Below are 12054 nucleotides of genomic sequence, written 5' to 3'. Positions count from 1 at the left end.
TCAGTCTTTGAGCTGCCAAAGGTCCACATTTAGGGGGGGAACAAACATTCCTTTTCAAGTAGCGCTGTCCAGCACAATTACTTGGTTTCCCTTTTTACTTTCCAAAGTGTTCTGTATTTGAAGACAAATTATATGGACACTGTGCTTATAGGGTTTAAGTGTAAAAATCTGATGGGGAGGAATGAGAATTTAAAAAAAGATAAAAAATCATTTTATCTCTTGTCTGTTTCACATTACTAGCAGAAAATAACTCCATCACTTAAAAAGACAGCAAAGAAGAGTAGGGGAGGAAAAGACTAACAAACCAACCAATCAACCACAACAACAGCAACACCAAACACACTCCCACACACACACAAAAGCAATACAAGGGTATTAGGTCTTATCTGTCTATCCAGAGAAGGAAGGAACTCCTGGCCAGAAGCACTGCTGTGGCAGCAGAAGGGAAGCTGGCAGGTTAAATTCTACCTGAAGGAGGAGAATCAGGGACCTGAGAGGTACTATTCAGGGTCCTCAAGCCTCCCAACTACTAGAGGACAGGCAAATGGGTGGTGGAGAGGTTGGAGGACGAGCAGAACAAGACTCCTTGTCTGGGCTGCAGGCTGCAATCTTGTTTTCTATTCTCCTCCCTCCCCATTAGAATTGGGAGCCTATTTTAGCAGGAACATTGTTATACATGGTGTTTAAGTTGTATAATTCCATTAGCAGAGTACTAAGCTTGATACATTGGACTTAATTAGGCTTTTATGGAAAGGCCCTGGGGAATTAACTAGGATGTATAACATTGTTCATTTGAGAAAATGTATTCTCAAATGCAAACAAATGCTCACCAAACTTCTGGAATACAATTCCTTTGAAAGTGATAGGTTAGAAAAGGGTATGATCAACTCTTCTCAACTCAGGCTGTCTATTCGAACTATCGGGGGACTTTAAAATTCATACTATTACCAGGGCACCACACCAAGAGATTCTAATTTAATTGGCCTGGGGTGAAACCTCGAAATAAATATTTTTTTAAAAAGCTTCTTGCAGCTGTGTTGAGAATCACTGGGCTAGTAAATGCTTCTTGGATCTATATTTGAGCAAGTGGCTCAGGAGGGTTTGTTTTCATTACAGAGGGGTTTTTCTTCACAATAGGATGCACTTCCAGTTTTATTTTTCAATTGTTACTCAACCTAAAAAAAAAAAAAATCTCTTTAGCCATGCCTTTAAAAAAAAAGACACACAGCTGTATAAAAATAATTACACCTTCTTGCCAAACAATTATCACTGAATCTTTTAAAACTCATAGCACACTGTTAAAAAGGAAAAAAAATAAACCCCAATATATGGACAGCAGAAAATGTAATGAGATTAATTTTGCATATTTGAAAGATTTCACTCCTTCTCATTCTCCTCCATCAGGATCCTGGCGAAATTTTAGGATAGAATTGAGTCATGCACTGCTTCCTGAAGTTCCTCTGAGCAAGGTTTTGCTGCTCCAGAGACCAGGGTTGTGGAGATGAAAGATGTACTAAGCCCTCAAACTCCTTGAAGTTCAAAATGAAAGGCTAATTGTAAGACTTAGCCTTTGCATAAAACAGAGTTAATAATATTATTTCCATTGGTAACATTCAGGCAATTCAGGCACGCCCCCTTAACTCCTCCAAATCCTGTTACTGTCATGAACAAGGTACCTGAGGACTACTGGAGACACCTCACAGCCATGCAGGAGGTGCTGCCACCAAGTCCTGTCTGCCAATCTCATTGCTCTCATTCTGTTACTGAGTGATCTTCTGCTTTCGTATGTAGCTCACTTTCTCCTTCCCTATTTAACAAATGCATTTGGATACCTTCTGAAAATTTTACTTAGAAAGTAAACTTCCATGCACTGAACCCTACTGCTTCCCCCTGCATTGACTTCCATTCAGTAACTGCAAAAGTATGTATACAAGGTTTTTTTTAAGCTCTGAAAGAAACTGAATGGTTTAAAAAAAAAAAAAAAAAGTGAGGTTGCTCTATCAGATTTCTTTACCCACATCAGATGCCTGTAAGCCATGCTCAGGGGGATTCCAGAAGAGTGCAGGGAATGAGTGAACACACTCACTTTCCCTGTGTGAATATAGGCATGGATGCCTATTTCATATGTCAAGTTATGAAATTTACCTTGACATTTGCAAATTGCACTTTAGCCAGATTCCCATAAAAAACTTCTATTTGTTCAGTGCTCCTCATTTTGAGTTCATTCTTTTATTTTTTTATGTCTGAAACATTTATATTAACATATTTTGATACAAATAACCCAAAGAAAGTTTAGTATTAGTTGTTTTGTTTGTTTGTTTATATTGCAGGTTCTTATTAGTCATCAATTTTATACACATTAGTGTATACACGTCAATCCCAATCGCTCAATTCAGCACACCACCATCCCTACCCCACTATGGTTTTCTGCCCATGGTGTCCATATGTTTGTTCTCTATATCTGTGTCTCAACTTCTGGCCTGCAAACTGGTTCATCTGTACCATTTTTCTAGGTTCCACATACATGTGTTAATATATTTGTTTTTCTCTTTCTGACTTACTTCACTCTGTATGACAGTCTCTAGATCCATCCACGTCTCAAAAATGACTCAAATTCGTTCCTTTTTATGGCTGAGTAATATTCCATTGTATATATGTACCACAACTTCTTTATCCATTCGTCTGTTGATGGGCATTTAGGTTGCTTCCATGATTTAGCTATTGTAAATAGTGCTGTGATGAACATTGGGGTGCATGTGTCTTTTTGAATTATGGTTTTCTCTGGGTATATGCCCAGTAGTGGGATTGCTGGATCCTACAGTAATTCTATTTTTAGTTTTTTTAAGGAACCTCCATACTGTTCTCGATAGTGGCTGCATCAGTTTACATTCCCAGGAACAGTGCAAGAGGGTTTCCTTTTCACCACACCCTTTCCAGCAGTTGTTGTTTGTAGTTTTTCTGATGATGCCCATTCTAACTGGAGTGAGGTGATACTTCATTGTAGTTTTGATTTGCATTTCTCTAATAATTAGTGATGTTGAGCAGCTTTTCATGTGCTTCTAGGCCATCTGTATGTCTTCTTTGGAGAATTGTCTATTTAGGTCTTCTGCCCATTTTTGGATTGATTTGTTTGTTTCTTTAATATTGAGCTGCATGAGCTGTTTATATATTTTGGAGATTAATCCTTTGTCTGTTGATTCATTTGCAAATATGTTTTCCCATTCTGAGGGTTGTCTTTTCATCTAGTTTATTGTTTCCTTTGCTGTGCAAAAACTTTGAAGTTTTATTAGGTCCCATTTGTTTATTTCTGTTTTTATTTCCATTACTCTAGGAGGTGGATCAGAAAAGATCTTGCTGTGATTTATGTCAAAGAGTGTTCTTCTTATGTTTTCCTCTAAGAGTTTTATAGTGTCTCATCTTACATTTAGGTCTTGAATCCATTTTGAACTTATTTTTGTGTACGGTGTTAGGTAGTGTTCTAATTTCATTATTTTACATGTAGATGTCCAGTTTTCCCAGAACCACTTATTGAAGAGACTGTCTTTTCTCCATTGTATATCTTTGCCTCCTTTTTCATACATTAGTTGAACATAGGTGCGTGGGTTTATCTCTGGGCTTTCTATCTTGTCCCATTGATCTATGTTTCTGTTTTTGTGCCAGTACCATATTGTCTTGATTACTGTAGCTTTGTAGTATAGTCTGAAGTCAGGGAGTCTGATTCCTCCAGCTCCATTTTTTTCGCTCAAGACTGAGTTTGTTATTTGGGGTCTTTTGTGTCTCCATACAAATTTTAAGATGATTTGTTCTAGTTCCATAAAAAATGTCATTGGTAATTTGATAGGGATTACATTGAATCTGTAGATTGCTCTGGGGAGTATAGTCATTTTCGCAATATTGATTCTTCCAATCCAAGAACATGGTATATCTCTCCATCTGTTGGTATCATCTTTAATTTATTTCATCAGTGCCTTATAGTTTTCTGCATACAGGTCTTTTGTCTCCCTAGGTAGGTTTATTCCTAGGTATTTTATTCTTTTTGTTGCAATGGTAAGTGGGAGTGTTTCCTTAATTTCTCACTCAGATTTTTCATCATTAGTGTATAGGAATGCAAGAGATTTCTGTGCATTAATTTTGTATCCTGCAACTCTACCAAATTCATTGATTAGCTCTAGTAGTTTTCTGGTAGCATCTTTAGGATTCTCTATGTATAGTATCATGCCATCTGCAAATAGTGACAGTTCTACTTCTTCTTTTCCAATTTGTATTCCTTTTATTTCTTTTTCTTCTCTAATTGCCATGGCTAGGACTTCCAAAACTATGTTGAATAACAGTGGTGAGAGTGGACATGCTTGTCTCGTTCCTGATCTTAGAAGAAATGCTTTCAGTATTTCACCATTGAGAATGATGTTTGCTGTGGGTTTGTCATATATGGCCTTTATTATGTGGAGGTAGGTTTCCTCTATGCCCACTTTCTGGAGAGTTTTTATCATAAATGGTGTTGAATTTTATCAAAAGCTTTTTCTGCATCTATTGAGACGATCATATGGTTTTTATTCTTCAATCTGTTAATATGGTGTATCACATTGATTGATTTGTGTATATTGAAGAATCCTTGCATCCCTGGGATAAATCCCCCTTGATCATGGTGTATGATCCTTTTAATGTGTTGTTCGATTCTTTTTTTTTTTTTTTTTTTTTTTTTTTTTTTTTTTTTTAACATCTTTATTGGAGTATAATTGTTTTACAATAGTGTGTTAGTTTTCCCTCTACAACAAACTAAATCAGTTATACATACACACATGCTCCCACATCTCCTCCCTCTTGCATCACCCTCTTTCCCACCCTCCCTATCCCACCCCCCCAGGCGGTCACAAAGCACAGAGGTGATCTCCCTGTGCTATGCAGCAGCTTCCCACCAGCTATCTAATTTACATTTGATAGTGTATATATGTCCCTGCCACTCCCCCACTTCGTCACAGCCCACCCCTCCCCCTCCCCATATCCTCAAGTCCATGCTCGAGTAAGTCTGTGTTTTATTCCCGTCCTACCACTAACCTCTTCATGACATTTTTTTCCCTTAGAGTCCATATATATGTGTTAGCATACGGTATTTGTTTTTCTCCTTCTGACTTACTTCACTCTGTATGACAGACTCCAGGTCCATCCACCTCATTATAAATAACTCAGTTTCATTTCTTTTTATGGCTGAGTAATATTCCATTGTATATATGTGCCACATCTTCTTTATCCATTCATCTGTTGATGGACACTTAGGTTGCTTCCATGTCCTGGCTATTGTAAATAGAGCTGCAATGAACATTTTGGTACATGAGTCTTTCTGAATTATAGTTTTCTCAGGGTATATTCCCAGTAGTGGGATTGCTGGGTCGTATGGTAGTTCTATTTGTAGTTTTTTAAGGAACCTCCATACTGTTCTCCATAGCGGCTGTATCAATTTACATTCCCACCAGCAGTGCAAGAGGGTTCCCTTTTCTCCACACCCTCTCCAGCATTTATTGTTTCTAGAGTTTTTGATGATGGCCAATCTGACCGGTGTGAGATGATATCTCATTGTAGTTTTGATTTGCATTTCTCTAATGATTAATGAGGTTGAGCATTCTTTCATGTGTTTGTTAGCAATCTGTATATCTTCTTTGGAGAAATGTCTATTTAGTTCTTCTGCCCATTTTTGGATTGGGTTGTTTGTATTTTGGTTATTGAGCTGCATGAGTTGCTTATAAATTTTGGAAATTAATCCTTTGTCAGTTGCTTCATTTGCAAATATTTTCTCCCATTCTGAGGGTTGTCTTTTGGTCTTGTTTATGGTATCCTTTGCTGTGCAAAAGCTTTTAAGTTTCATTAGGTCCCATTTGTTTATTTTTGTTTTTATTTCCATTTCTCTAGGAGATGGGTCAAAAAGGATCTTGCTGTGATTTATGTCATAGAGTGTTCTGCCTATGTTTTCCTCTAAGAGTTTGATAGTGTCTGGCCTTACATTTAGGTCTTTAACCCATTTTGAGTTTATTTTTGTGTGTGGTGTTAGGGATTGTTCTAATTTCATACTTTTACATGTAGCTGTCCAGTTTTCCCAGCACCACTTATTGAAGAGGCTGTCTTTTCTCCACTGTATATCCTTCCCTCCTTTGTCAAAGATAAGGTGACCATATGTGTGTGGGTTTATCTCTGGGCTCTCTATCCTGTTCCATTGATCTATATTTCTGTTTTTGTGCCAGTACCATATTGTCTTGATTACTGTAGCCTTGTAGTAGAGTCTGAAGTCAGGGAGCCTAATTCCTCCAGCTCCATTTCTCATTCTCAAGATTGCTTTGGCTATTCGGGGTCTTTTGTGTTTCCATACAAATTGTGAAATTTTTTGTTCTAGTTCTGTAAAAAAGGCCAGTGGTAATTTGATAGGGATTGCATTGAATCGGTAGATTGCTTTGGGTAGTATAGTCATTTTCACAATGTTGATTCTTCCAATCCAAGAACATGGTATATTTCTCCACCTATTTGTATCATCTTTAATTTCTTTCATCAGTGTCTTATAGTTTTCTGCATACAAGTCTTTTGTCTCCTTAGGTAGGTTTATTCCTAGATATTTTATTCTTTTTGTTGCAATGGTAAATGGGAGCGTTTTCTTAATTTCACTCTCAGATTTTTCATCATTAGTGTATAAGAATGCCAGAGATTTCTGTGCATTAATTTTGAATCCTGCAACTTTACCAAATTCATTGATTAGCTCTAGTAGTTTTCTGGTAGCATCCTTAGGATTCTCTATGTATAGTATCATGTCATCTGCAAACAGTGACAGCTTTACTTCTTCTTTTCCTATTTGGATTCCTTTTATTTCTTTTTCTTCTCTGATTGCTGTGGCTAGAACTTCCAAAACTAGGTTGAATAAGAGTGGTGAGAGTGGGCAACCTTGTCTTGTTCCTGATCTTAGTGGAAATGGTTTCAGTTTTTCACCATTGAGAACGATGCTAGCTGTGGGTTTGTCATATATGGCCTTTATTATGTTGAGGAAAGTTCCCTCTATGCCCACTTTCTGCAAGGTTTTTATCATAAATGAGTGTTGAATTTTGTCAAAAGCTTTCTCTGCATCTATTGAGATGATCATATGGTTTTTCTCCTTTAGTTTGTTGATATGGTGTATCACATTGATTGATTTGCGTATATTGAAGAATCCTTGCATTCCTGGGATAAACCCCACTTGATCATGGTGTATGATCCTTTTAATGTGCTGTTGGATTCTGTTTGCTAATATTTTGTTGAGGATTTTTGCATCTATGTTCATCAGTGATATTGGCCTGTAGTTTTCTTTCTTTGTGACGTCTTTGTCTGGTTTTGGTATCAGGGTGATGTTGGCCTCATAGAATGAGTTTGGGAGTGTTCCTCCCTCTGCTATCTGTTGGAAGAGTTTGAGAAGGATAGGTGTTAGCTCTTCTCTAAATGTTTGATAGAATTCGCCTGTGAAGCCATCTGGTCCTGGACTTTTGTTTGCTGGAAGATTTTTAATCACAGTTTCAATTTCAGTGCTTGTGATTGGTCTGTTCATATTTTCTATTTCTTCCTGGTTCAGTCTCGGCAGGTTGTGCATTTCTAAGAATTTGTCCATTTCTTCCAGGTTGTCCATTTTATTGGCATACAGTTGCTTGTAGTAATCTCTAATAATCTTTTGTATTTCTGCAGTGTCAGTTGTTATATCTCCTTTTTCATTTCTAATTCTATTGATTTGAGTCTTCTCCCTTTTATTCTTGATGAGTCTGGCTAATGGTTTATCAATTTTATTTATCTTCTCAAAGAACCAGCTTTTAGTTTTATTGATCTTTGCTATTGTTTCCTTCACTTCTTTTTCATTTATTTCTGATCTGATCTTTATGATTTCTTTCCTTCTGCTAAATTTGGGGGTTTTTTGTTCTTCTTTCTCTAATTGCTTTAAGTGCAAAGTTAGGTTGTTTATTCGAGATGTTTCCTGTTTCTTAAGGTATGATTGTATTGCTATAAACTTGCCTCTTAGAACTGCTTTTGCTGTATCCCATAGGTTTTGGGTCGTTGTGTCTCCATTGTCATTTGTTTCTAAGTATTTTTTGATTTCCTCTTTGATTTCTTCAGTGATCACTTCGTTATTAAGTAGTGTATTGTTTAGCCTCCATGTGTTTGTATTTTTTACAGATCTTTTCCTATAATTGATATTTAGTCTCATAGCGTTGTGGTCGGAAAAGATACTTGATACGATTTCAATTTTCTTAAATTTGCCAAGGCTAGATTTGTGACCCAATATATGATCAATCCTGGAGAATGTTCCATGAGCACTTGAGAAAAATGTGTATTCTGTTGTTTTTGGATGGAATGTCCTATAAATATCAATTAAGTCCATCTTGTGTAATGTATCATTTAAAGCTTGTGTTTCCTTATTTATTTTCATTTTGGATGATCTGTCCATTGGTGAAAGTGGGGTGTTAAAGTCCCCCATTATAATTGTGTTGCTGTTGATTTCCCCTTTTAAGGCTGTTAGTATTTGCCTTATGTATTGAGGTGCTCCTATGTTGGGTGCATAAATATTTACAATTGTTATATCTTCTTCATGGATCAATCCCTTGATCATTATGTAGTGTCCTTCTTTGTCTCTTATAATAGTCTTTATTTTAAAGTCTATTTTGTCTGATATGAGAATTGCTACTCCAGCTTTCTTCTGATTTCCATTTGCATGGAATATCTTTTTCCATCCCCTTACTTTCAGTCTGTATGTGTCCCTAGGTCTGAAGTGGGTCTCTTGTAGACAGCATATATATGGGTCTTGTTTTTGTATCCATTCAGCCAGTCTGTGTCTTTTGGTGGGAGCATTTAATCCATTTACATTTAAGGTAATTATCGATATGCATGTTCCTATTACCATTTACTTGTTTCGGGTTGTTCTTGTAGGTCTTTTCCTTCTCTTGTGTTTCTTGCCTAGAGAAGTTCCTTTAGCATTTGTTGTAGAGCTGGTTTGGTGGTGCTGAACTCTCTCAGTTTTTGCTTGTCTGTAAAGGTTTTAATTTCTCCATCAAATCTGAATGAGATCCTTGCTGGGTAGAGTAATCTTGGTTGTAGGTTTTTTTCCTTCATCACTTTAAATATGTCCTGCCACTCCCTTCTGGCTTGTAGAGTTTCTGCTGAAAGATCAGATGTTAATCTTATGGGGATTCCCTTGTGTGTTATTTGTTGTTTTTCCCTTGCTGCTTTTAATATGTTTTCTTTGTATTTAATTTTTGACAGTTTGATTATTATGTGTCGTGGCGTGTTTCTCTTTGGGTTTATCCTGTATGGAACTCTCTGTGCTTCCTGGACTTGATTGACTATCTCCTTTCCTATATTAGGGAAGTTTTCAACTATAATCTCTTCAAATATTTTCTCAGTCCCTTTCTTTTTCTCTTCTTCTTCTGGGACCCCTATAATTCGAATGTTGGTGCGTTTAATGTTGTCCCAGAGGTCTCTGAGACTGTCCTCAGTTCTTTTCATTCTTTTTTCTTTCTTCTGCTCTGCAGTAGTTATTTCCACTATTTTATCTTCCAGGTCACTTATCCGTCCTTCTGCCTCAGTTATTCTGCTATTGATCCCATCTAGAGTATTTTTAATTTCATTTATTGTGTTGCTCATCGTTGCTTGCTTCCTCTTTATTTCTTCTAGGTCCCTGTTAACTGTTTCTTGCAAATTGTCTATTCTATTTCCAAGATTTTGCATCATCTTCACCATCATTATTCTAAATTCTCTTTCAGGTAGATTGGCTATTACCTCTTCATCTGTTAGGTCTGGTGTGTTTTTATCTTGCTCCTTCATCTGTTGTGTGTTTTTCTGTCTTCTCATTTCGCTTATCTTACTGTGTTTGAGGTCTCCTTTTTGCACGCTGCAGGTTCGTAGTTCCTGTTGTTTTTGGTGGCTGTCCCCAGTGGCTAAGGTTGGTTCAGTGGGTTGAGTAGATTCCCTGGTTGGGGGGACTAGTGCCTCTGTTCTGGTGGATGAGGCTGGATCTTGTCCTTCTGGTGGGCAGGTCCTCGTCTGGTGGTGTGTTTGGGGATGTTGGTAACCTTATTATGATTTTAGGCAGTCTCTCTGCTAATGGATGGGGCTGTAGACCTGTCTTGCTCTTTGTTGGGGTTAGGGTATCCAGCACTGTTCTTTGCTGGTCCTTGAGTGAAGCTGGGTTTTGGTGTTGAGATGGAGGTCTCTGGGAGATTTTCGCCGTCTGATATTACGTGGAGCTCGGAGGTCTCTTGTGGACTAGTGTCTTGAGGTTGGTTCTCCCACCTCAAGGACACCGCCCTGGTGCCTGGCTGGGGCGCCAAGAACCTTTAATCCACACGGCTCAAAATAAAAGGTAGAATAAATAGAGAGGAAAGAAAAGGAAGGAAGGAGGGAGGGAGGGAAGGAAGGAAGAAAGGAAGGAAGAAATGAAGGAAGGAAGCAAGAAAGCAAGGACGGAAGGTGCAGAGGAAGAAAGGGAGGAAGGAAGAGAGGAAGGGAGGAAAGAAGGGGGAACGAAGGAAGAAAGGAGGGAAGGAGGGAAGAAAGGAAGAAAGAAAGGGAGAAGACAGAGTAGTATAAAGTATAGTTATTAAAATAAAAAATAATTATTAAGAAGAAAAATTTCCTTTTAAAAAACAAAAAAAAAACAAAAACAAACAAACAAACAACAAAAAAAAAACAGAAAAATGGGTCGGTCTAACCCTAGGACAAATGGTGCAAGCAAAGCTATACAGACAAAATCTCACACAGCAGCACACACATACACACCCACAAAAAGAAAAAAAAAGGGGAAAATAATAGTATATCTTGCTCCCAAAGTCCACCTCCTCAACTTGGGATGATTCGTTGTCTATTCAGGTTTTCAACAGATGCAGGGCACTTCAAGTTGATTGTGGAGCTTTAATCCGCCGCTTCTGAGGCTGTTGGGAGAGATCCCCCCCTCTCCTCTCTGTTCGCACAGCTCCTGGGGTTCAGCTTTGGACTTGGTCCCGCCTCTGCGTGTAGGTTGTCCGAGGGCGACTGCCCTTCGCTCAGACAGGACGATGTTAAAGGAGCAGTTGATTCGGGGGCTCCAGCTCACTCAGGCTGGGGGGAGGGAGTGGCACGGGGGCGGGGCGAGTCCGCGACGTCAGAGGCCGACGTGACGCTGCACAGGCCCAAGGCGCGCCGTGCGTTCTCCCGGGGAAGCTGTCCCTGGATCCCGGGACCCCGGCAGTGGCGGACTGCACGGGCTCCCGGGAGGGCCGGTGTGGAGAGTGACCTGTGCTCACACACAGGCCTCTTGGTGGTGGCAGCAGCAACCTTAGCGTCCGACACCCGTCTCTACTGTCCGTGCCGACAGCCGCGGCTCGCGCCCGTTTCTGGAGCTCCTCTACGCGGTGCTCTTAATCCCCTCACCTCACACCCGAGGAAGCAAAGAGGCAAGAAAAAGTCTCTTGTCTCTTCGGCAGCTCCGCGCCCGGTTCTAGGGCTCCTTTAAGCGGCGCACTTAATCCCCTCTCCTCGCGCCCAGGCAGCAAAGAGGGAGGAAAAGGTCTCTTGCCTCTTCGGCAGCTCCAGACTTCTCCCGAACTCCCTCCCGGCCAGCCGTGGCGCACTAGCCCCCTTCAAGCTGTCTTCACTCTGCCAACTCCAGCCCTTTCCCCGGGATCCGACTGAAGCCCGAGCCTCAGCTCCCGGCCCCGCCCGCCCCGGCGGGCGAGCAGACAAGCCTCTCGGGCTGATGAGCGCCGGTCGGCACCGATCCTCTGCAGGAATCTCTCCGCTTTGCCCTCCGCACACCTGTGGCTGAGCTGTCCTCCACGGCTCCGGAGCTTCCCCCTCCGGCGCCCGCAGTCTCCGCCCGCGAAGGGGCCTCTAGTGTGTGGGAGTCTTTCCTCCTTCTCGGCTCCCTCCCACTGGCGTAGGTCCCGTCCCTATTCTTTTGTCCCTGTTTATTCTTTTTTCTTTTGCCCTACCCAGATATGTGGGGAGTTTCTTGCCTTTTTGGAGGTCCGAGGTCCTCTGCCAGCGTTCGGTGGGTGCTCTACAGGAGAAGCTCCACGTGTAGAT

Source organism: Kogia breviceps, chromosome 3 (assembly GCF_026419965.1).
Source record: "Kogia breviceps isolate mKogBre1 chromosome 3, mKogBre1 haplotype 1, whole genome shotgun sequence".
Taxonomy (NCBI): domain Eukaryota; kingdom Metazoa; phylum Chordata; class Mammalia; order Artiodactyla; family Physeteridae; genus Kogia; species Kogia breviceps.
Note: the sequence above shows the minus strand (reverse complement) of the source record.